At 41.3% G+C, this 27070-nt stretch overlaps 1 protein-coding gene across 3 annotated transcripts in view; it reads right to left on the reverse strand.

Moving 5' to 3' along the window:
- APBA1 (amyloid beta precursor protein binding family A member 1) overlaps positions 1–27070 on the reverse strand; it is a 248520-nt gene that overhangs the window by 115415 nt on the left and 106035 nt on the right. Inside the window, exon 1 of one of the 3 annotated variants that reach the window (XM_088837927.1) lies at positions 597–1108. The exons of the other annotated variants lie outside the window; for them this stretch is intronic. The gene's annotated coding sequence lies outside the window, so the exon portion shown is untranslated. Of the gene's footprint in view, positions 1–596; positions 1109–27070 lie in introns of those variants that run through there. 3 annotated transcript variants of the gene reach the window in all.

Below are 27070 nucleotides of genomic sequence, written 5' to 3' on the forward strand. Positions count from 1 at the left end.
TCCTGGCTTCCAGGCACCATTTTCTCCTGGTTCCCCCGCCTGACTGTTCTTCACCATCACATTTATTGGGTCATCTCCCAGGGCTAGAGAGGTCAGTCCTTGGATCCTTTCCTTCACCATCTACATACACCATCCCTTCAGGTGATCTCATGCAGGCTCATAGCCCATAAACCATCTTTACGATGACAATTCCCAAATTTATATTTCCAGCTCAGGTTGACACCCCTGAACTCTGCTTGACACCATCTACCTCCTCAACAACTCACCATAGGTATCTGACAGCCACCTCAAAATGATGTCTATAAACAAAGTTCTGATTTCTCCTTCTAAACCTGTTCCTTCTACTATCTTCCTTGATGGCCCTTCTTGCAGTTGCTCAGGTAAAACCTTGGCATCATCCTTAAATCCTTTTTCTCATATTCTGTATCAAATCTGTCAGCAAATCATGCCCTCCCTCCCTTCAAAACAGATCAAGAACCAGCCACATGCCCTCCCTCCCTTCAAAACAGATCAAGAACCAGCCACATGCCCTCCCTCCCTTCAAAACAAATCAAGAACCAGCCACATCCCTCCACTGCCACCACCACGAATCTTACCTGGACAATTTCAACAGCTTCATAATGGGTGTCCAGGCTTCCAGAATCCTGCCGAAACATAAGCTAGATCGTGGATCTCCTCCAGTGATTTCCTGTATTCTACCAAGTAAATCCCCAAATCTTTACAATGACTTACCTTATCCAATCTGGTCCCCACTGCCTCTCTGGTCTCAGTTTCCAAGCTCCCCTCAGCTAGATGTTTGCTCAGCCATCCTAGCTTCCATGATATTCCATGAAATGCCAACATGTTCCTTTGCACTCCCTGTTCCCTCTGTCCAGCAGGATCTTCCCCCAGATAGTTACATAGCTCATTTCTGTCATTTCCTCATGCTCCTGCTCAAATGTCACCTGTTAAGAGCAGTTCTTCCCAACTATCTATCTAAATAGCAATTCCCCCATCACTATCTTACCTTACTTTCTTGTTTCTTTCTCTTATCTTTATTATTATTTAATATTATACTGTTTCTTACTTTTATTACTGTATTCTCATTTCTTCATAGCACTTTTCACCTGACAGAGTACACATTTGTTTCTTTATTGTCCTTCTTCCCTTCCACTGCTATGTTCCCATTTTCTGGAACAGAGTGTGATAATTAACAAGTGCCCAGTACGTTTTTGGGAGAAGGAAATGGCAACCCACTCCAGTGTTCTTGCCTGGAGAATCCCAGGGATGGGGGAGCCTTGCGGGCTTCCGTCTATGGGGTCACACAGAGTCGAACACGACTGAAGTGACTTAGCAGCAGCAGCAATACGTTTTTGAGTGAATGAATGAACAAGCTTCTATTTAGTAAGGACTAAAGTAATGTATGTAAAGCATTTAATAGAGTATGGGCACAGTGTGAGTTGCTCAATAAATTAGTAATGAAAATCTGGAAAAAAAGGAGAAAAGTTTGACAGCATGTTTCCAAAAGAAAGGTAAATACACTATAGAAAAGCAATTTATCAATAAACATGCTATCTTTTATTTTCTTTTTAGTTCCAAATCAGAAACTGTTGCTTGAAAAAGATGACCTCACATCTCTGCTCTTTGGGATAATCCCAGTTGATAACTACTTTTTTTTACAGAAGAATTTTACTTTTGTAAAAATAATTTTATTTTTGAAAATAGTTTTAAAGTATAGCTATAATAAAACTGATTAATACACATATCCAAAAATTACACAATTAACAAATAATAGACTTTACTTTTCTAGAGTTTTAGGTTCCCAATAAAATTTAGCAGAAAGGGTATAGAGTTCCTACATATCCCCATCCTACTCATCTGCCCCAGCCTAATATCTCCCACTAGTGTGGAATATCGTTACAACCAATGAATCTACACTGAGATGTTATTATTATCCAATGTGCATAGTTAACATTAGGGTTTATTTTTTGTGTTGTTCACACTACGTGTTTCGATAAATGGATAATGACATCCACCATTATAGTATCAAACAGAATAGTTTCACTGCCCTAAAAATCCCCTGTGTCCCACCTCTCATCTTTTCCTTCCTCTTAACCCCTGGCAACCACTGATCTTTTCATTGTCTCCATAGTTTTGCTTTTTCTATAATATTATACAATCGGGAACATTCAGTAAGTAACCTTGACAGATTGGCTTCTTTCACTTAAGCAATATGCATTTAAGGTTCTTCCATATCTTTTCATGGCTTGATAGCTCTTTTTTTTTTTTTAATGCTGAATATTCCATTGTCTGGACATATCACAGTTTGTTTATCTATTAACCAACTGAAGGACACCTTGGTTGCTTCTAAGTTTGGGCAATTATGAATAAAGCTGCCATAAACACTCATGTTCATATTTTTGTGGGCATAAGTTTTAGACCTCTTTGAGTAAATACCAAGGAGCATGATTGTTGGATCATATATATGGTAAGAGTGTGTTTAGTTTCATCAAGAACCTGCTAAATTGTCTTCCAAGAAAATCTATATAATTTTAATTATGCTTAGTGCCTCCTTTTCTTCCCAAGTGTCCAAGTTTTATCCAATTTAAATTGAATGGTCATTTCTATTTAAGACAGATAATCTCTTGTGAATTATAGAAAAACAGTATTTCACCCAACTCTAGTATCTCCACATAGCTGTATTTTTTGGAGCCAAGTCAAAATGAATTCCAAATAGCTATTAATCCGTGGACGACCGGGGAGAGGAGAGAGGGCAAGTGAGCGGGCTCTCATTTCCCTTGCAGGGAAATCAGCATAACAAGTTTAAGAGGCTTTTGCAGCCCCAGACGGCTGGCTGCAGAGCAGGAGTGCAATCAGGATCTCTGCAAACTCCATTAAGCGCGCCGTAGTCTCTAGACCAAAATCTTCTTTTATTGTCCAATTAGTTAGGGTTCCTTAGTTTCTAAGGATAGTACTCAATGGATTTAAAATGGAAGCATGGCCGCCCTGAAAGGGGCAGTGGCTGATAATTGGAGGGAGGCCCCTGACATGTCTCGGAGCCTAGACTGTGGGCCATGCTGGGACTGCTCCGCCTGGCCAGTCCTCCACAGTGCATGCCGTGCCTGGGCTCCTCACTAATGTGTTGGTGCAAAGAGGTCTGGAAACCATTAGTACATGGAGAATCACAAGGCTGAAGGAGTACCTGCTGTTGTACCCTACTGCCTTTCCAGACAGCCCCATTAATCTGGCTACTGGGCTGACAGAAGTAGCCCCTGGAAGATCCCTTGGCTATGCTAACACCCCAAGTGCACAGCACCTCCAGGCCAATCAGAAGCAGCCAGATGGTAGTTCCCGTGTTCCAGGAACTCTTCTATGCACTTAAATATGATTTAACCGTCATAGCAACTCAATGAAAGAGTTAATATTCCTCTTCATTTGAAAGAGAGGAAACCAAGGAACAGACAGGTCAAGTAACTTTTCCAGGGTCACAAAGCAAGTAAGCAGTGGGGCTGGGATTTGAATGTGCACAGTCTAGTTAATTCCATGATGCAGTCTTAATGATGAAGCTATTAATCGGTTCTATGAAGACCTACAAGACCTTTTAGAACTAACACCCAAAAAAGATGTCCTTTTCATTATAGGGGACTGGAATGCAAAAGTAGGAAGTCAAGAAACACCTGGAGTAACTGGCAAATTTGGCCTTGGAGCACGGAATGAAGCAGGGCAAAGGCTAATAGAGTTTTGTCAAGAGAATGCACTGGTCATAGCAAACACCCTCTTCCAACAACACAAGAGAAGACTCTACACATGGACATCACCAGATGGTCAACACCGGAATCAGATTGATTATATTCTTTGCAACCAAAGATGGAGAAGCTGTATACAGTTAGCGAAAACAAGACCTGGAGCTGACTGTGGCTCAGATCATGAACTCCTTATTGCCAAATTCAGACTTAAATTGAAGAAAGTAGGGAAAACCACTAGACCGTTCAGATATGACCTCAGTCAAATCCCTTATGATTATACAGTGGAAGTGAGAAATAGATTTAAGGGACTAGATCTGATAGATAGAGTGTCTGATGAACTCTGGACGGAGGTTTGTGACATTGTACAGGAGACAGGGACCAAGACCATCCCCATGGAAAAGAAATGCAAAAGAGCGAAATGGCTGTCTGAGGAGGCCTTACAAATAGCTGTGAAAAGAAGAGAGGTGAAAAGCAAAGGAGAAAAGGAAAGATATAAGCATCTGAATGCAGAGTTCCAAACAGTAGCAAGGAGAGATAAGAAAGCCTTCCTCAGTGATCAATGCAAAGAAATAGAGAAAAACAACAAAATGGGAAAGACAAGAGACCTCTTCAAGAAAATTAGAGATTCCAAGGGAACACTTCATGCAAAGATGGGCTCGATAAAGGACAGAAATGGTATGGACCTAACAGAAGCAGAAGATATTAAGAAGAGGTGGCAGGAATACACAGAAGAACTGTACAAAAAAGATCTTCATGACCAAGATAGTCACGATAACGTGATCACTGACCTAGAGCCAGACATCTTGGAATGTGAAGTCAAGTGGGCCTTAGAAAGCATGACCACTAACAAAGCTAGTGGAGGTGATGGAATTCCAGTTGAGCTATTTCAAGTCTTGAAAGATGATGCTGTGAAAGTGCTGTACTCAATATGCCAGCAGATTTGGAAAACTCAGCAGTGGCCACAGGACTGGAAGAGGTCAGTCTTCATTCCAATCCCAAAGAAAGGCAATGCCAAAGAATGCTCAAACTACCGCACAATTGCACTCATCTCACACGCTAGTAAAGTCATGCTCAAAATTCTCCAAGCCAGGCTTCAGCAATATGTAAACCGTGAACTCCCAGATGTTCAAGCAGGTTTTAGAAAAGGCAGAGGCACCAGAGATCAAATTGCCAACATCCGCTGGATCATGGAGAAAGCAAGAGAGTTCCAGAAAAACATCTATTTCTGCTTCATTGACTATGCCAAAGCCTTTGACTGTGTGGATCACAATAAACTGTGGAACATTCTGAAAGAGATGGGAATACCAGACCACCTGACCTGCCTCTTGAGAAACCTGTATGCAGGTTAGGAAGCAACAGTTAGAACTGGACATGGAACAACAGACTGGTTCCAAATAGGAAAAGGAGTGCGTCAAGGTTGTATATTGTCACCTTGCTTATTTAACTTATATGCAGAGTACATCATGAGGAACGCTGGGCTGGAAGAAGCACAAGCTGGAATCAAGATTGCTGGTAGAAATATCAATAACCTCAGATATGCAGATGACACTACCCTTATGGCAGAAAGTGAAGAGGAACTCAAAAGCCTCTTGATGAAAGTGAAAGAGGAGAGTGAGAAGGTTGGCTTGAAGCTCAACATTCAGAAAACAAAGATCATGGCATCTGGTCCCATCACACTTCATGGGAAATAGATGGAAAAACAGTGGAAACAGTGTCAGACTTTATTTTTTTGGGCTCCAAAATCACTGCAGATGCTGATTGCAGCCATGAAATTAAAAGACGCTTGCTCCTTGGAAGGAAAGTTATGACCAACCTTGATAGTATATTAAAAAGCAGAGACATTACTTTGCCAACAAAGGTCCGTCTAGTCAAGGCAATGGTTTTTCCCATGGTCATGTATGGATGTGAGAGTTGGACTGTGAAGAAGGCTGATCACCGAAGAATCGATGCTTTTGAACTGTGGTGTTGGAGAAGACTCTTGAGAGTCCCTTATACTGCAAGGAGATCCAACCAGTCCATTCTAAGGGAGATCAATCCTGGATGTTCATTGGAGGGACTGATGCTAAAGCTGAAGCTGCAATACTTTGGCCACCTCATGCGACGAGTTGACTCACTGGAAAAGACTCTGATGCTGGGAAAGGTTGGGGGCGGGAGGAGAAGGGGACGACGGAGAATGAGATGGCTGGATGGCATCACCGACTCTGTGGACATGAGTTTGAGTGAGCTCCGGGAGTTGGTGATGGACAGGGAGGCCTGGCGTGCTGTGATTCATGGGGTCGTGGAGAGTCAGACACTACTGAGCGACTGATCTGATCTGATCTGATCTGATGCGTCTCTTCAAGGTTCCAGCAAGGTCTGAATTTTCCCGTTAATCTAATGGGTTAATTGGATCTCTCTGTCAACATTTCTTCCATTCAAGGGAGTATTTTAGAAACAGTAAAAGCACATTTGGATCCAAATAATTTGACATAAATTGCAGGCTTCTCAAACTCAACTTCCTTCCTTATAAAATAGGGGTAGATACAGTACTGACGTTTGTTGCAAAAATAAGATGAAAACATGCTTATAAAGTGTGGAGTTCTTGTATAAAGAAACTGCCACAGTAATACTAGCTTCTACTATTATTTTATTATTACTGTTATTTTTAGGCTGAAATGGGAACTTTCCCTTTGCAATATCTAGTAAGAGAGTTTCTAATAAAATGCTGCAAATAGTACTTTCAGTATTTAAGGTACTGTTAAGGGACATTTTAAAACACTTTAAAAGCATTTGCTCCTGTGTCAATAATCACCATACAATTACATGCCAGGCTTAAATACTGCTCATAGCACATTACAAAGAACTTCTCTTATTAACCCTTTTGTTGGCCAAGTTCCTGTCACTAAACAGAGTTGAAAGTAACACAAAGTCAATTTAAATATTCCTTATTAATCAGAATGGGCTTTCTACCAACTTACTATATCATGGATATGAAGCACTTCTGTCCGGTAAGGTGGTTATAGACAAATTCATGACAATACTAGAAAACAAAGGAAGGATGAATAAAATAAAATTCATGTGTCAAGCTTCCTGTAAATAAGCTGTGATCATCACAGCAGCCAACACCCACAATTATGTACATAGTCTCTCAGTCCATACATACCTAACCTTATACACAGGGGTCCTCAACTATTTTCCCTAAAAGGGACTCTCACACAAGAAGAGCCTTCCTACTAGTGTCAATGATTCAAAAAGATACAGGATGACCAAAAGACAGGATGACTTCACTAACACATGTAAAAGAATTAAAACTGTATTAATTATAAGAGCATTTACACACAGCTTCCCTGGTGGCTCAGAGGTTAAAGCGTCTGCCTCCAATGCAGGAGACCCGGGTTCAATCCCTGGGTTGGGAAGATCCCTGGAGAAGGAAATGGAAACCCGCTCCAGTACTCTTGCCTGGAGAATCCCATGGACGGAGGAGCCTGGTAGGCTACAGTCCACAGGGTCGCAAAGAGTCGGACATCACTTTCACACCCATTGCTCAAGTTTCAAGGAATGATCCATTGATAAAACAGATTCTACACTCCCACCTGCATTCCCCACCCAGGGTGTTGGCCTACTCACTGGTTACAAACCAATGTTTTGTTCTTCAGTCAAACTAGAAGACAGCTTATTACAACCCTACCTTCTCTACAACTGCTTTTACATCATCCACATGTTCCTAGGGGTTAGCCATTGTTAGTCTCGTTAATTTCACTGGAACTTAGCCAAGTGACCAGGGGTGAGTCCCTTACTCAGGACAGGTTAGAGTTCTTTTGGCAGAAACTCAGAAGTGGGACCAAGAGTTTTCACTTCTCCTCTGGGCTGGCTGCATGAATGGAAGAAAAAAAGAAAAACGAATTTAGTCATTGTGGACAAAAGGAGCTCGGTAAAAGATGTGTTAACTGTCATAGACCGAAACTGAGAAATGGTGGATGAGTGAGAAAAAAAAGACAAAACGAACACCTGCCTGGATTCTTGCTAGTTTTCCAGCCCCTTCTGTGGTCAGGCTACATGTTATTGGGATCCATAAGATGCTACATATTCTTGACATGCAGATGGCCAAGAGGCATATGAAAAGATGTTCAACATCTTTTATCAATTATCACAGAAATGCAAATCAAAACTACAATGAGGTATCACCTCATACGGGTCAGAATCATGGGTCAAAATGGCCATCATTAACAAATCTACAAATAACAAATGCTAGATAGGGTGTGGAGAGAATGGAACCTTCCCACATTGTTGGTGGGAATGTAAATTGGTGCAGCCACTATGGAAAACAGCACAGAGGTCCCTTTAAAACCTAAAAATGGAGTTGTCACATGATCCTGCAGACCTACTCCTGGGCCATATATCCAGAGAAAATAGTACAAAAAAAAATACATGCGCCACAATGTTCATATAAGCACTGTTTACAACAGTCAAGATACGAAAGTAATCTAAATGTCCATGGACAGACGTATAAAAATGTGGTATATATATGCATATATGTATGTGTATATACACACACACACGTACATACACACAGTGGGATACTCAGACAGGGAAAGAAGGACATAATGCCATCTATAGCAACTTGAATGGACCTTGAGACTCATACTGAATGAAGTCAGAGAAGGCCAAATACCATATATCACTTATATGTGGAATCTAAAAAAATGATACAAATGAATTAATTTACAAAACAGAAACAGAATCATAGGCACAGAAAACGAATCTATGATTACTGAAGGGGGAAGAGAATGGGGGCAGGAGAAATTAGGAGTTTGGGAATAACAGATACAAACTACTATATATATAATTGATAAGGGTCTTCTGTACAGCACAGGGAACTATATTCAATATTCTGTAGTAAACCATGATGGAAAAGAATATGAGAAAAATTTATATGTAACTGAATCACTTTGCTGTACACCAGAAACTAACATAACATTGTAAATCAACTATACTTTAATAATAACAAAAAGACACTACATAGTATACTTTCTTACCTTAACTGAGCTTTCTCTTTAATCTTACTTTCTTCCCTCCTTAATCTAGCTTGCCTTGTTTTCTATTAATTACAGTCAATAGTCCTAACCGATATAAACAAGATCATGTTAGGCAGGAGACATCTGCTAATTCAGATAAAATGCTTGCAAATTGTCATGAAGCACTGCATTACTTTTTTTCTTTTAAATCAAGTGTTTAGTCTATCTCTCCCCTTAGATTGTAAATACTTTCACGGTAGAGACCAAGCCTCCACTACAATTAGGAACTCTCAGGGTGCCTTTTATAATGTATATGTGCAGGAAGCCCTCTATAAATTTGCATGTATCATGATGATTTTTCAGTGTCCTGAATCAATGAACACCCAGGACTGATCTCTTTTAGAATGGACTGGTTGGATCTCCTTGAAGTACAAGGGACTCTCAAGAGTCTTCTCCAGCACCACAGTTCAAAAGCATCAATACTTCGGCGATCAGCTTTCTTCACAGTCCAACTCTCACATCCATACATGACCACAGGAAAAACCATAGCCTTGACTAGATGGACCTTGGTTGGCAAAGTAATGTCTCTACTTTTTAATATGCTATCTAGGTTGGTCATAACTTTCCTTCCAAGGAGTAAGCGTCTTAATTTCATGGCTGCAATCAGCATCTGCAGTGATTTTGGAGCCCCCCAAAATAAAGTCTGACACTGTTTCCACTGGTTCTCCATCTATTTGCCATGAAGTGATGGGACCAGATGCCATGATCTTTGTTTTCTGAATGTTGAGTTTCAAGCCAACTTTTTCGCTCTCCTCCTTCACTTTCATCAAGAGGCTTTTTAGTTTCTCTTCACTTTCTGCCATAAGGGTGGTGTCATCTGCATATCTGAGGTTATTGACATTTCTCCCGGCAATCTTGATTCCAGCTCGTGCTTCTTCCAGCCCAGCGTTCCTCATGATGTACTCTGCATATAAGTTAAATAAGCAGGGTAACAATATACAACCTTGACGTACTCCTTTTCCTATTTGGAACCAGTCTGCTGTTCCATGTACAGTTCTGACTATTGCTTCCTGACCTGCATATAGGTTTCTCAAGAGGCAGGTCAGGTGGTCTGGTATTCCCATCTCTTTCAGAATTTTAAACAGTTTATTGTGATCCACACAGTCAAAGGCTTTGGCATAGTCAATAAAGCAGAAATAGATGTTTTTCTGGAACTCTCTTGCTTTTTCCATGATCCAGAGGATGTTGGCAATTTGATCTCTGGTTCCTTTGCCTTTTCTAAAACCAGCCTGAACATCTGGAAGTTCATGGTTCATGTATTGCTGAAGCCTGGCTTGGAGAATTTTGAGCATGACTTTACTAGTGTGTGAGATGAGTGCATAGGTGCTTTTAAATGTCATAGAAGATCGAGGTCAAAGTTGTCACCTTTGCAAAGAAAAGAAAGGCTTTTGAAGACTGACCTCTGCTCTGCCTGGTGGAAACACTTTTTTTCTCCTCTTCAGTCAATAAATTTTCTAAAGCATTATGATCTTTGAAATTATACAAGATAACATTTACCTTTTAAAAGTTCATAATCTTGACTGAGAATTCTTCAGTCCTTCAGATGGGGGCTCTCACTGTACTCTTTGGTGTAGATTCCATGGTTTAATTAGAGGAGGAGGTGGAGAGAGTTGGAGGAAGTCAGAGAATCATGGGGTGACACTTGCTAGTGGCTGCTGGGGTCACAGATCAACACGCAGGGCCTGGCCACCCTCATTTCCAAGAGGTCCCTCTGGCTCTGACCAACTCCTCCTTCTTTAGAACCAGCAAGCATAAATTGCCCAATGCTGGGGGGAAAGAAGCCTTGAGAAGGATAATCTTACAGTTTTTCCATGTTAAATACACATCACAGGCAAAGAAAACAATTTTTGCCCTTTTATCACATCCTATGTTAGCGATTCTCTAAAAATATAACATTAAGAAATAAATATCATGAAGCAAGGAGCAGGAGAGAGCAAATGGCTTAGAGTTAAAGATAGAAATAAGGACTCGGGGTCCGTAAGAAGGCCACTAAAGCTCGCTGTGCTTCAGTTTCCTGAACTGCAAATGAAAATGCCAGTGTCTGACCTACTTGCCTCTGGGGTTATTCTGATAATAAAATGAGATAACGTGTCTGAAATGATAATGCAATTCTTTAAATGTATGTTATACATACATGTATACCTACTTGTGTTTTGAAATCATTTGATAGAGTTGAATATGTTAAGAAATGGTTATTTTTCATAGCTCATTTCCAATTTGCAGGGGATACTTCCGAATCTGGTGATAGTTCTTAGAGTAATAACCAATTGTGAGAACACAGAGACCAGCGAGGAACTGGATCCAGCTGCACAGAAACGAACGACCTCTTACTTCCTCTCTCCTCTCATTGTCATTGGCATCTTTTTCTCTCCTAGAAAAGAAATCTAGAAGTGGGCAATCCAGGGCTGGTATGGGAGTTCAGCAATCTTGTTGGGCACTTGGCTCTTTCCAGTTTGCCATTCTTAGGGCTTGGCTCTCATCCACAACTTCCAAGATGTCAACTTGAGTGTTTGTAGCCATGTCTGCATCTGGGCAGGTAGATGGGGCAGGGCACAGGGCACGAAGGGGTGTGCACCAGGCAAGTCAGTTCCTGCTACAGAGCTTCCCTGGAATTCCTATTCAGTAATTTCCATTTATTTCTCAACCAAAAATGTGTCACACTGACCACCTTGAGCTGTGAGGAAAGCGCTAAGCCACAGATTTTGTTGTTTGGTTTTTTGCTACCTCAAATAAAACCTGGTTTCTCTCAGCAATTAAGAAAGGAAGAATCCGTAGGTCTCTGTCATACCAATAATAGAAAATTCTGGCTACTAGAATGTCAATTTTATTCATCTTCGATTTCTAAGTCAATTTAAAGCTGGCCATCTTGGCAGCATCCTGAAAGAAATAAAGCTTCAGAGCCTTGGCTGGGGTCATGACCACAGGACTAGGATGAAATCTAAGCTTTCCCCATCCCTGGCCAAACGCTTTACTAAGCAGGCCACCCCACATCTGGTTTCAAATACAATTACCATGTGAATTTCCTACCAGTGTAAGAGTCAGGATCAGCAGTGTGGTCAGTAGAATAACAGCTCCCAAAGACATCCATGCCTTGATCCCTGGAATTTGTGCAGATGTTACCTTATGTGATAAAGGGGCTTGTAGTGCGATTAAAGGGAGGGACCTTGAGATGGGGGAGATTATCCTGGATTATCTGGGTGGGCCCAACCTAATCACTTGGGTTCTTAAATGCATGGAATCTTTTCCAACTGTGTCACAGAGATGAGATATTAGAAGGAGGAGAGATTGGAAACTGGAGGGACTGGAGCCCCATTGATAACTTTGAGGATGGTGAAGGGGGGCAGGCTTGAGCCAAGGAATGAAAGTGGCTTCTAGAAGCTTCTAGTGGCTGTTAAATGCTGGCCAGCATGGAAATGCAGACATCAGTCTGACAACCTCAAAGAACTGAATCTGCTGACAATCTGAACGAGCAAACAGATCCTCCCCAAGTGCCTCCAGCAAGGAACAGAGCCCTAAAGACACCCTGATTTCAGCCCCGTGGGGCTGGTGTCTGATTTACAGAACTGCAAGATAATTTTTGTTGTTTTAAGTTGATAAGTTTGTGACAATGGTACAGCACAACAGGAACGTAACACAAGTGGGTTGACAGCTTTCTACAGAGGCTGCAAGCTTGTCTATAATATCTTTCATATTTGTGAGCAAGCTTATAAATGTCTCTTTACTTGCATAGGAACAGCTTCGGACAAATTAACAGATGGAAAGCATTGAAGGGTAAAAAGAGGTGGTGACACCTGAATTCCCAAGTATTGGAAGAGCCCCATCTTTGTAGTAATACAGGCATCACACACATTGTTTCAGTTAAGTAACCTCTGGAGCAGAAGTTGGGACCAGAGCTGGGGCTAGGCAGGTAAATTAAATGAGTGCAGCTGCAGGTATGTGAGTGAGTGATAGGGACTGTGGCGTGAACTGAACAGCACGCAATGTCCAAAGACCTTCGAATGCAATTGAATTAAAACATACCACCAGCCAAACAACATCCGCTTAAGCACCAAATGCAGCCCCTGTGTTCGTGTTAGTCGCACATTTGTGTCTGACTCTTGCAACTCCATGGACTGTAGCCTGCCAGGCTCCTCTGCCCATGGAATTCTCTAGGCAAGAATACTGGAGTGGGTTGCCATGCCCTTCTCCAGGGGATCTTCCTGACCCAGGGATCAAACCCAGGTCTCCTGCATTGCAGGCAGATTCTTTAGCATCTGAGCCACCACCCCTGTATCCCCATCAGTTTCTATTAGAGCCACCAGAGGGAGCAGAAAGCAATGAGAAGATAACATGGGATGAAAGAGGTAGAACGGGAAACACAATGAAATAAGGTAAGAAATAAGAAAAAGGAAAAGATAAAAAGAAAAAAAACTTGGGAAGAAAAAGGACAGGGTCCCATATGCCACTGGCAGCTGCCTCGTGCCACCAACGTTTGGCCATGGGTGCCTTCAGGGCTGGCCACGTTCAAGACCCTCCAGTTAGATCATCCTGCTCATCGGTTGGCCCCCCTCCTTCCCACAAAGCCCTTGGTTCTTCTCTTTGAGGCAAACAAGGTCATTTAACCTCAGATCTCATCTGGAGAAGAAGTAGCTGACACCTCCTTTGTTACAGCAGCTGCTGAGGCAGCAAAGCAGCTGAAGCCCTGAAACGCCCAGGGCAGTGGTAACCAAACCTCTCTCTCTCACACACACACACACACACAAAGCCTAGAGGTAGACAGGGCTTGTTTTCACAGCGGGCAAGGTGAAGGACAGATAGGGAAACCACAGGGACAAAACTCAAATGTCTACAGGAGCCAGGCAGTTAATGTAAAGAGAGTGGAACCAGCTGGGTTTACAATAAAGCAAACTATAACAGGTATGGGGCAGCATGTGGGCCAACACCAAACACAGCCAGCTGCAGGCCATTGCTTGCAATCTCATCTCTAAAGCAAAACACAGAGATAAGTGGGCACAGGCTGTCAGTCACCCTGCTAGACAGTGAGTTTGGGGGAAGAAGGGGCTGTGTCCTTGCTGTCATTGTTCAGACATCCAGCACAGAGCCTGAAACACTGGAGGTGATCAGAGTAGTTTGCTTAAGACATCAATTATGTCAAGGTTAATTGTTGCCAGCTGAGTCCTCTGCACTATTTGTCCTCTTGCATTCTGCTACTCTCTCATCCAAGGGTGTCCAAAACCCACAGATATTTCAGTTCTTGCCACCCTGATCCAATGAGTCATCAGCTTCACACCAGGAGTCATGACATGGTCTCTAAGTTTTCCAATCTTTTACCACTTCTCATAAACCCCTCAAGTGGTCTTGGCCTCACTGGCCTGTAAGTGCCCTCTTGTGGTAAAAGGGAGTAACTGCAGAGTTAAGTACCTTCTGGGAAGGGAAGTGAAGTGCAAGTTGTTCAGTGTCCAACTCTTTGTGATCCCACTGACTGTAGCCTGCCAGGCTCCTCTGTCCATGGACTTCTCCAGGTAAGAATGCCGGAGTGGGTAGCCATTTACTTCTCCAGGGGATCTTCCAGACCCAGGGATTGAACCCAAGTCTCCTGTATTGGCAGGCAGATTCTTAACCACTGAGCCACCTGGGAAAGCCCTTAGATTCTAAATGCCTGGCATCTAATTTGGAATCTGGTATGCGTTAGATGCAAGATGCATGTCATTTAAAGTCTCTGAGACTGAGTCTTCACATCTGAAAAATGGGAATAATAATTATACCTGTCTCACTGATTTGGTTGTTATGAGATCATGCAGTGTTTGCTATATTGGACCTTATACTCTTCAGCACATAATACACTCTCATCATTACTCCTCACATGACCTGCTTTTATTTAGCCATTCAGTTATAAATAATGTCATAAACTGTATTTGTAATACACAGATACTATTTTCTTATGGATTAAGGAATAAAAATAATAAACTCTGGGACAAATGATGCAGTTTATATCCACCAGCCATCTTTCTATATATAATATAGATAAAATAATGGGTCATGTTGATTTCTTCTTCCTCCCTTTTAAATGCTCTCGAAATTTTCCTCCTCCTCTTTCTCAACTTGGATGGTTATTTATTTTATTTTTACCTCTCTGGACTCTGTTTCCATTTTGTTTCCTAAGTGCATTTTGATTAATATGTGATTGTAGGTTCTTACTGGGAATGATACAGAGGGAATTCACGTGTGTGGTGGAAGGTTGGCTGATGATTTATAAGTCATTCATTCAACATTCATTTTGCAAATATTTAATGAGCACCTGTGTGTGTGTGCTAAGTACAAGGAATACAAAATGAATAGAACAGATAAGATCCTAGCCCTTGTGGATCCCACATTGAGAAGTTTACAAGTAACCAAATACATATACTATGAGTTCTGAGAAGGACTGTAAGGGGAGCAAACAAGGATGAAGGTACAGATGAGAGAGTGAGCACACAGTTACCTGGGAGGAAAGCGTTCCAGACAGAGTAAACAGCAAGTTCAAAGGTCCTGAGGCAGAAGCAAAGATGAGCATACTGTTCCCCCCATCATGTGAAAGTAATTTACTGGTCATCTCACAGACGTGTAGGTACACACTTGGTGTATATGTAAATAGTATAATATACATATTATATATGTACATACGCTAAAGTCTTTGACTGTGTGAAAGTGTAAGTCACTCAGTCGTATCCAACTCTTTGCGACCCCATGGACTATATAGTCCATGGAATTTTCCAGGCCAGGATACTAGAGTGTGTAGCCCTTCCCTTCTCCAGAGGATCTTCCCAACCCAGGGATTGAACCCAGGTCTCCCACATTGCAGGCGGATTCTTTACCAGCTGAGCCACAAGGGAAGCCCTTGTATGTACATAAGTAAAATGGGCCTCTCAGGTGGTGTGAGTGGTAAAGAACCCACCTGCCAATGCAGGAGGCATAAGAAACTCGTTTGATCCCTGGGTCAGGAAGATCCCCTGGAAGAGGGCTGCTGCTGCTACTGCTGCTAAGTCACCTCAGTCGTGTCCGACTCTGTGTGACCCCATAGACGGAAGACCACCAGGCTTCCCTGTCCCTGGGATTCTCCAGGCAAGAACACTGGAGTGGGTTGCCATTTCCTTCTCCAGTGTGTGAAAGTGAAAAGTGAAAGTGAAGTCGCTCAGTTGTGTCCGACCCTTAGCGACCCCACGGACTGCAGCCTACCAGGCTCCTCCATCCATGTGATTTTCTAGGCAAGAGTACTGGAGTGGCTTGCCATTGCCTTCTCCGTGGAAGAGGGCATAGCAACTCATTCCAGTATCCTCGCCTGGAGAATCCCATGGACAGAGGAGCCTGGCAGGCGTCAGTTCAAAGGGTCGTAAAGAGTCAGACATGACTGAATCAACTTAGCATGCACTCATCCATATATATATATAATACATATATGAATAATAAAACTTTAACAGAAGTTATGTTAAATCGTTGGCTATGAGGAAAAGCAGTGTTGACATATTCAACCTTTAAATAATGTTCATTAAACACACATTTTTGTGAAAAGAAAAATGTCTGGAAAAATAATTCAATGGACACCTTTTGGCTCTCTCACCAGCTATTAGGCCTCGGTGACAGATTACAGAGGACAAGGTCACAGCAGCTCATAATGCCGCCACACACTGTGGCTCACAGCAGAGTGTGGGGCTTTAAAACTTAACATTAATATTTTAAAATAATAATTAATATTTTAAATTTAATCTGTTTACTGTTTACATTTCAGCATACTGAGTTTAAGAATCAGTCTCTTCTTTTTTTCCCCTGCAACTGTTAAACTATTTTGTTATAAGAAGTCTGGGTGATCTTTCACGTTTCTGGAACAAAAATCTTAATTACTCAGTATTATGAAGTTCTGAAGTCAGGGAAAGACAAGGCTTTTGAAAGGTTCCGTGAAATCCTTTTTAGTGCAAAACCTGTGTACCATGAAATGGTAAATCTGTAACATTTCATCGTTTCTTTTCATCTTCACTGTTCAGATAGATGCAGGCTTCCTCTTCACTTAATTCTGTAAACTTTCAGTGCCTGTTCTGTGTAAAGCATGGTGTTTGTGATTAATTCAGAGGTGGGAAGCACGTGGAAGAGGCCAGAACATAACTGTTGGGAGAGTTTTAAAGAAATATCACCATAGTTCATTGCGGATAGAAAGCTACAGGTTGGGATTCCTTCAGAAAAGTGGGAGGACATGTGTAGAAAGATTGAGGGAAAAGATCATGAAAGGCTTTGAACAGCACAACAGAAGAAGTCGTTTACAGATTTTTCAATCAATGTTTTTAAGGAAAAAAGTGAAGTGACACAGCTGACGTCTGCCTTCAGATGATCTTCATAAGCTGGGTATTTATACAGGTGACACCTGGATATGTCACCCCGCCACCCCTTGCTTGATTCATTCACTCAAGTGTTTCTTCAGCCTCAGGAAAAAAGCACACTGCAGAGCAAAAGGGGAGTGATCAGCGAAATGGCACACTCTTTCTGCATAAAATGAAGGTGTCCTGTATGAAAATCAATTTGAGTTCAAAAACTCTCACATTCAACTCTGAGTCATTTATCTCCTGCTTCTCCCATGGAGTTTAACAAACCCAAGATGGGAAGATGGATCTACAACATCACGTGCGGTCCTCTTTGAACTGAACTGTCAATTCACCCAAAGAGACATTTGAAATCAGTATTCCTTCTAAAGTCAAATTTCTGACATTTCAGGGCTGGAACTTACTGGGAAAGTAAGTACTGTTGCTACTGTTTATTCAGTCTCAGCTGAAACTTTACCTGAAAAGTAAAGGGATCCAATATATTCATCTACTGGGAGCTACCCTGATAAGTTTTATTTAGTTTTAAAATCAGAATTTGATGATGGAAGCATTTTTACAGAAACAGAGCTTATAAAAATGTAAACCCTAGAAAGTTTATTTTAAGAGTTGATTTCTTTCTTGCCTCACCTTAACTTTCTCCAAACAAAATGGCACTCTATCTTGTACAATTTGTTTTAATGGAGGTATAACTTACACATTGTATATGGACAGATTTTAAGTGTGCAGCTTGACAAACATGTATATGTATGTGTGTGTGTGCATACATACTTTGTTATCTATAAGCTACAGAACATTTCCATCACCCTAGAAAATCTCTTTTTGCCTCTTCCTAGTCATTATCCCCGGAGAAGGCAATGGCAAGCTACTCCAGTACTCTTGCCTAGAAAATCCCATAGATGGAGGAGCCTGGTAGGCTGCAGTCTTTGGGGTTGCTCAGGGTCGGACACGACTGAGCAACTTCACTTTCACTTCTCACTTTCACACATTGGAGAAGGAAATGGCCACCCACTCCAGTGTTCTTGCCTGGAGAATCCCAGGGACGGGGGAGCCTGGTGGTCTTCCGTCTATGGGGTCACACAGAGTCGGACACGACTGGAGTGACTTAGCAGCAGCAGCAGCAGCAGTCATTATCCCAGAGATAACTGCTTCATCCCCAGAGAACTGCCATTCTTACCTCTGTCCTCACAGACTGGATTTGCCTCTTCACAAACTTCACAAAAATGAAAGCTTCAGTATATGCTCTTTTGTGTCTGGCTTCTTTGACTCAGCATAATGTATTTAAGATTCACCCATGTTGTTGCATGTCTTCATAGTGCAGATTTTTTTAACCACTGAGTAATATTCCATCATATGAATATACAGTTAATTCATCTATTCTCTTACTGATGGGTATTTGGGTTGTTTCTAGTGTGAACACTGTTTTTGACAGATCTTCATGAGTTTAAGAATGGGTTAGAGAGGTATAAGAAATGACCTAAGCTACAAGCACAGACCTTTTTTTCTTTAACAGATCGTTCTGGATACTTTATATTACAAGTTCCTGGCAGAAATAGAATATATCTTTCTCACACCCTATAAAGTGTCTGAATCAGAATTATTAAGCATCCAATTAAATATATTTGGTTCAGCATGGTGCTAATGAATAGAGAATTGTGGACTGTATCCTATATGAGCTTGTTGGCTTTTCTGGTGAGAAGAGCTCCACCCCTAGGTCTCAGAAAACAATAGGGACCCCTCCCCACCGACCATCTCACCAACGCATGCCATGGGGCACAAAGCCGGCAGAAAGGGTCTTGTGAACCACCTGGAAAAATCCCACATCTAAACTAGAAATTGAACCCAACATGCACTGGGTTAATTTAGGTGAACCACAAACTCATTAAAAAAGCAGCTTATTCACGTACTTCCTCATACAATATTAATAAAATGCTAAGGAAGTATTAATTAATTAATATGTTGATACTTATATATCAGATATATAATCATCATCATCACAACTTTGCCAAGTGAGTGTTGTTATTCCCCACATGTCAGGTGAAGAATCAAACTTCACCTTATGCAAGGTTGTCTTAAGTAAATTAAGTAGCTAGTTTCTAGCAGAGCCAGAATTTGGCCCCTGGGTGACACAGTCCAAAGTCCACCCAACCTCTTTATGCTAAGACATCTTTATACAATCTGTGGGCACCATAAATCCCATCCTTGAGGAGTGAGACACGGATGCAACTGGCTTATGTGAGACCCACTCACAGTTTTGATGGAGAGGAATCCAAACCTCTAACATCTCCATGCCCAAAGTGTCAGCACACAGGGCTCAAAGTTTGCATCGGCACCAAACACTCGCAGGGAGCTTAAGTATACAACAAAGACTTATCTGATGTGCTTACGAGAACAGCTTTCATTGCGGCTTCAGTGACGTGCCAGTCAAAATGGTTCATCATCTCTAAATTTTTTCTGCCTTAAAAATAAAATTATGTTGATTGTGAGGTTTTGCTGCTGCCTCTCAAATGAGGCACGCCCTTTAGAAATAGCAAAGAAGAGCAGATATTTTTAGGTCAAAAGAAACACACATGGCAGTATCTCAGATTCCAAAGGTAAGCCTTTCTTTGAGAGCTGTCTCTATTCATGTTGTTTCAGTGGTAAGGACACCTGCAGAAAGGTGGGCTGTCTTCACAGGGTGGTTTCTAAAGAATTTGTCACAGACATAAACAGATGACAGGACAGAGATAAGCTAAGGGAGCTGAAGAACGACTGATGATTCTGATGTCTTGTGTGCGTGCGCGCTAAGTCGCTTCAGTTGCATCCGACTCTTTATGACGCTATGGAATGTACCCTGCCAGGCTCCTCTGTCCATGGGATTCTCCAGGCAAGAATGCTAGAGTGGGTTTCCATGCCCTCCTCCAAGAGATCTTCCAGACCCAGGGATCGAACCCGAGTCTCTTATGTCTCCTGCACTAGCAGGTGAGTTCTTTACCACTAGCACCACCTGGGAAGCCCTCCGATGTCCTGCAAATGTGCAATTATCTCCATAACTTAAGTATTCAAAACTAAGCAAGGCACTGCAGGCAGGAATGTTTCAACATCAGGAACTCATTTTGCCTGAAGATAATCCAGGTCTCTTCCAAACAGTAGTTGATGATTTCACCATGGAAATGAGTTCAAGTATTTGCACAACCATTTTCCAGTGCGTGGGGGAAGGTGGGCTATACCACCAGGCTGTTTCATCCAGGTGTTAAACATTCCTTAGGCTATATGAAGTGGGAATAAAAGGGATGGTTGACCACCCTGGTGATTAGTGGGTGCTCAATGCCATACACCTTTTATCCTCCCTTAGACCTTATTTGCAGCCAGGTGGCTCAGGGTTAAAGAATCCACCTGCCAAGCAGGAGATGTGGATTTGATCCCTGGGTAAGGAGGACCTCCTGGAGAAGGAAATGGAAACTGTCTCCAGTATTCTTGCCTGGGAAATCCCATGGACAGAGGAGCCTGGCGGGCTACAGTCCATGGGGTCACAAAAGAGTCAGACGCGACTGAGCAGTTAAACAGCAGCAGCAGCAGCAACAGACCCTACTTGACTATGTAAGATGTGCGGCTGGGGCTATGCAAAGTGTCATTTGTCCTTTTCGTAAGCCTCTCCTGTGTGTTACTTAACTTCACAAATATTCATTTATTTATGAAAGTATTATATAGTTATACAGTAATTTCTTTTCTCATTGGCAGCATTTTTAACTTATTTTCCAATTGGAGTATAATTGCTTTACAAGGTGTTAGTTTCTGCTGTACAGCAATGCATCAGCAGCACTTTAAAAATGGATCATCTCAATGTACACGAGAGTGTAGGGAGACAGGCATGTCCTCCCGGGACTGGCATACCTGGTAGTATACTTGGTACAATACTTTAGCAAACACTTTAGCAACATACATTAAAATCTGTTAATTCAACAAGGTACATAAAAATATTTAATGCCTCATTATAATTAAAAGGTTTAGAAAAACCTGAGTAACCTACTGCTGCTGCTAAGTCACTTCAGTCGTGTCCGACTCTGTGTGACCCCATAGACGGCAGCCCACCAGGCGCTCTGTCCCTGGGATTCTCCAGGCAAGAACACTGGAGTGGGTAAACTACCAAAGTAGAATTTTAAAGATGAGAAAGGATACTTTGTGGTTGTTTTAACTGACATTTCCATGCTTATTAGCGAGTTGAACAGTTTTTCAAATGCGTACGGGCCATATGATTTTTCACTTTAGGGAACTGTTCATGTCCTATACTCACTTAACTGTTGTGGCCTTAGTGTTATTCATAAAAGTTATATAAGCTATTTATGTAATGAGGATACTGTCCATTTAACTGTCAAATTTTGACTCAGGTGCCTGTTTTAATCTAAGCTTAAAACTGATGAACCTGAAATGAGGAAAGCAGTTAAGTGGTAAAAAAAAGAGAGAGAGAGAAAGAAAACATCAAAAGCAAATCACTTTCATATTTATAGCTCAACATGAATTGCTATTTGAAACTAAATCAGAAAAGTATTTAAGTAATTCATCAACTCGGGACTCACATGTGGTGAATGAAGTCTTTCATAGGAACCCTTGCTGCTGCTGCTAAGTCACTTCAGTCGTGTCCGACTCTGTGTGACCCCATAGACGGAAGCCCACCAGGCTCCCCCATCCCTGGGATTCTCCAGGCAAGAACAGTGGAGTGGGTTGCCATTTCCTTCTCCAATGTGTGAAAGTGAAAAGTGAAAGTGAAGTCGCTCAGTCATGTCCGACCCTTAGCGACCCCATGGACTGCAGCCTACCAGGCTCCTCCATCCATGGGATTTTCTAGGCAAGAGTACTGGAGTGGCTTGCCATTCATTACCTTCTCCGATAGGAACTCTTAAGGCAGTTACACAAACATGATCCAGAGAAATCTGTTAGTATCACACTGACATGTCCCCTACTTTATATCAAGTGGAAAATATTGAATCAGTTCAACTATATCCGGGCCTACAACAACACCAGCTCTCCTTTAGTCTGGTGTTGAGCAAGGGCAAACAAAAGTATTTACATCTCTGTTCGGTGCACTCGTTAGAATCTTAGGGGTAGTTATGGGTAACCGGAAAGATGCTGGATGCAGATACCAAGACTCAAGTCTATGAACACAACTGAGCTGACAGACTGTCAGATTTTACACAGGGGCAATCAATGATGACTCCCTCTGCGGCAAGAATTCTGGTGCCTGATGTGAGCCTGTGATCAAGTACAGTTGTAGTTTATTACTCTTTGCAAAGGGATCATGGTTAGCACTCTTAGAAAAGCATACAAACCTGAGCATTCTTGATTCCTTAGAGCTAACTGTTAACGGTTGCTTTAGCTCTTCAATTACAGTGTAAAATTAACTATGATGGGTTGTTTTATTTCTCTTTTGTCAACCAAAAACACTCATGGGATACATAATTTGGTGATCAAAGCCTTAACTTAAAAAGTTAAGAAAGATTTTAGGAGACAGATTGATATCTAGTATGCAAAGGCAAAGCAGAGAAGGAAATTAGCAAACATTCAGCTAATATGTTCTCAAGGGCAGGGATTCATGGTAATAAATGGAATCACTTCAAGCTTGAAGGAGGTTACCTGTGGGAGACTGCTCAGATCGCTTCAGGGATCACTGCATTTCATCAGCCTAAAAATGGAGCTGCCTGTAGAATTTCTAGGTCAGCAAAAAGAGACATAGAAATCTGACAAAATGAGAAGCTATCATGAATCAATTGTAAGAGGTTAAGACTGCTATAGATTAACAAATTAAAAGGATACACACCAATTCTAGAGTATCACAGCCATGATACTGAACAATATTGAGCATTATTTATAAACCACAGAAGAGGAGGTGAGACAATTAGATGTCTAAGTGAAGTCCCACAGTGTTTCTGACAAATTCTGCACTCATCCAGCTCTCAGAGAATCTATGTTCAGGATTTCTCAGGGTCACAAAATTCTTTCAACCATGACAAAGTGCAGGCCCTTACTTAATGTGTACAATTCATAAATAAAGTCTTATCTGAATCCAAGAAGAAAATCATTTGATAATTCTTCAGCATCTTCAGAGAAATATTTCACGCAGTCTCTTATAGAGATGACCTTCTGAGGACCAGGGACAATGAATAATCCAAAATTCATCACAGAATCTTTAAGCCTAATTTGAGACAATAGCCTCTTCAGCCCCCATGCCCTGTCACCCCACATCAGAAGTGTTGATTTCTGATGACTGATTGTGGGGGAGGGAGTCTTATTCACTGATAAAGCCTTTCCCTTCTATGAATACAGCTGTCTGAATTGTCAAAAGATCAGAGTAGGCAACAAGATGGAAAGGTAGCAGCAAAAGTCTGTGCTTGGATGAGTCCAGAATAGTGCAATCCCTTAGAAGTTTCTAACTGAGGCTATATTCTGCAGAGTATTCTTGGTGTTTTTAAAATTTTTTTATTGTTAAGAAGGCATACACTCTCGTTTGCAACAAGCCTCAACACTCCCAGTTGTTTTAAACTTTGTCTGATTTACCTTTACTGATACTTCTTTTGTATCAATAATACATGCCAGATTTATAAATGACGTATGTCCCTTGGAATGTATATTGCCCAAATACTGGGGCAGGGATCTTTATATATTCAAAAGATTAAGCATATTAACAGTATTGTTCAACACTTTCACATATTTGGTCATTTCCCTCTGCTTGAGGTATCATTTTCTGTGGGATGTGTGTTAAAATCTCCTACTATGATTAACAATTTGTCTGTTTCTCCTTGTCATTCTATCTAATAATGCTTGATTTACTTTCAGGGTTCAAGATTAGGGTTTTTATATCTTCCTGATGAATTATTCCTAAAAATATATTCTCCCTTAAAGTTTATTTTGCAAGATATTAATGTAGTTATATCAACTTTCATTTAAAAAAATCTTTCCAATTTATCACATTCTATCCCTGTGGCTTTGCATAATTTGGTTTGGGAATCTTGCTTATAAATAATATTGTAGATTATCTTCTCACATGTTAAAAATTACATCTGTTAATAAATTATATTTACAATTACTAACTTAATTGTATCTATTTCTTTTAGAATATTTTCCTATTACTAGGCCTTTACTTTGCTTCTAGTTTTCTCTTTTCCTGTTTACTATTAGATTGAATAAGTTCTTTTTTTATTTAAACAATTTTATTGGGGCTTCCCAGGGGGCTGAGTGGTAAAGAATCCACCTGCCAAACAGGAGATGTGGGTTTGACGCTTGAGTTTGGAAGATCCCCTGAAGAAGAAAATACCTCCAGTATTCTTGCCTGGGAAATTCCATGGACAAAGGAGCCTGGTGGGCTACACTCCATGGGGTTGCAAAGAGTTGGACACGACTTAGTGACTAAACAGCAGCATAGTAGCTTTACGATGTTGTACTAGTTTCTGCTGTACAGCAAAGTATCAGCTATGTGTGCATGCTAAGTCCCTTCAGTCATGACTAACTCTTTGAGCCTTATGGGCAAGAATACTAGAGTCAATTGCCATGCCCTCCTCCCGGGGATCTTCCCAACCCAGGGACTGAACCCCTGCATTGGCAGGCGGGATAGCTCAGCTGGTAAATGAATCTGCCTGCAATGTTGGAGACCCTGGTTCGACTCTTGGGGTCAGGAAGATCTGCTGGAGAAGGGATAGGCTACCCACTCCAATATTCTTGGGCTTCCCTGTGGCTCAGCTGGTAAAGAATCTGCCTGCAATGCAGGAGACCTGGGTTCAATCCCTGGATTGGGAAGATCCCCTTCAGGGAAAGGCTCCAGTATTCTGACCTGGAGAATTTCATGGATAGCCCATGGGGTCGTAAAGAGTCAGACACGACTGAGCAACTTTTACTTTTCACTTTTCTTTACCACTGGTGCCACCTGGGAAGCTAGAATCAGCTATCAGTTCAGTTCAGTTCAGTCGCTCAGTCGTGTCTGACTCTTTGCAACCCCATAATCACAGCATGCCAGGCCTCCCTGTCCATCACCAATCCCCGGAGTTCATTCAAACTCATGTCCATAGAGTCGGTGATGCCATCCAGCCATCTCATTCTCTGTCGTCCCCTTCTCCTCCCGCCCCCAATCCTTCCCAGCATCAGAGTCTTTTCCAGTGAGTCAGCTCGTCGCATGAGGTGGCCAAAGTATTGGAGTTTCAGCTTTAGCATCAGTCCTTCCAATGAACACCCAGGATTGATCTCCTTTAGAATGGACTGGTTGGATCTCCTTGCAGTCCAAGGGGCTCTCAAGAATCTTCTCCAGCACCACAGTTCAAAAGCTATACGTATATCCCTCTTTGTGAGTACAGAGCCTGAGCAGAGTTCCCTATGCTATACAGTAGGTTCTCATTAGCTATCTATTTTATATATAGCAGTGTATATATGTCAATATTGTAGCCAGAAAGGTTTATCTGAGGAGTGGTTATTAACAATTGAATAACTTCTTAATTCTTATTTTACAATCAATTAACATGAGCGTTAACTATTCTGTCGGTACTATTTTCGTTACTACCTTAAACTTCTAACATTGACTCAAAGTTAATTACATTTCTATCCTCCTCCAGAAAAAAAGCAAGAATCTTAAAATGCTTTAACTCCAATTGCCAAACACCACATTCACTGGTTGTTATATAGCGTCTAATTCCATCTTGCTTTCAGTTCCCACTCTTCAAAGTCATTATTATTTCTGTGAGTCAATGTTTGTTTAAAAGAAACCTCTTATTTACCACTTTCTTTTCTTACTTCATTATTACAACCCACTTGATCCTCTGGGTTCTATCTCATTATCACAGAAATACATCTTTAGAAATTCTTCAGTGACATCGATAAGAAGCAAACTTAAAAAGTCTTTATTATGTTCTCCCTGTTTTAAAAGATATATTCGTCTTGGAGAGGGTCAAAATATATACAGTGAGGTACACAATACACATGCATGTAATGGGATTATCTCAATTTTCGCATGTTTACACCCCCAAGCAAATCCCACCCAGATCAAGATTTATAATATTTTCATCACACCAGGGGGTACTCTCATGCCCCTTCTCTGTCAATACTCACCCCACTATCCAGACATTTTCCCCTACTGATTATTTAGTTTATTTTTTGTATTTCATATAGATGGAATCATCCAGTAGGTATTCTTTTGTGTCTGGCGTCTAACATTCAACATAATGGTTATGAGATTATTGTTTTTATCAGGAGTTTTTCATATCACTGTGTATTCCATGTCATTATCACTCTTAAACGATGGGTTGCCAGGAAGAGAATTTCAGGTTGATAGCAATTTTTTATTAGATGTTATTTCAATGTCTTTTAGACTTTATTGTTGCCAAAAAGAAGTATTACTGCCAGTTGAATTGTTTTTCCTTTAACAGTAACTTTATCTTTTTTTCCTATTTGCTTTTCTTTCTTTTGGTTATGTTTATATTTAAAATGCCCCTTTCATCCTTGTTGTTCTGAGATTTCCATATATTATGTCAGAATGAGGCTCTGCTTTTGGTAACGCTAGACGAATGGACAGAAATCAATGTGCTTCCTCAATCTGAAGGATATGACTCTTCAGGTATAAACAATCTCCCCAAATGTATGCCTCACTGGGGTAGATTTGGACTCCACATCAGTATGTGGAATGAGTTTGATGGATGGGAATTTTTCAAGTTCCCTTCTTGAAAAAAGGTGGACCCTTGAAGAATTCATCTTCACATGGAGTTTAAGTTGTAGCTCCCTGCTTGCAGAGGGTCAGTCGCTGCAAGCCTGGAATTTAACACAAGGGTCTATTTCCAGATCAAAGGGGCCTCAACTTCTAGGGCCCTAATGGCAGCTTTCTCATTGGGCTCCCCTGAGCCTTACTTCCTTTCTTAAACCTGGTGACTTTCTTTCAATCTCAAATGTTACAACATTTTTAGAAAGTATATCTTAAGCAATTTTTCCATTTGTTTTGCATGAGGTTTGTCCACCA

The sequence above is a fragment of the Moschus berezovskii genome, chromosome 7 (assembly GCF_049115385.1).
Source record: "Moschus berezovskii isolate FMDL1 chromosome 7, NW_MosBer_1.0, whole genome shotgun sequence".
Taxonomy (NCBI): Eukaryota; Metazoa; Chordata; class Mammalia; order Artiodactyla; family Moschidae; genus Moschus; species Moschus berezovskii.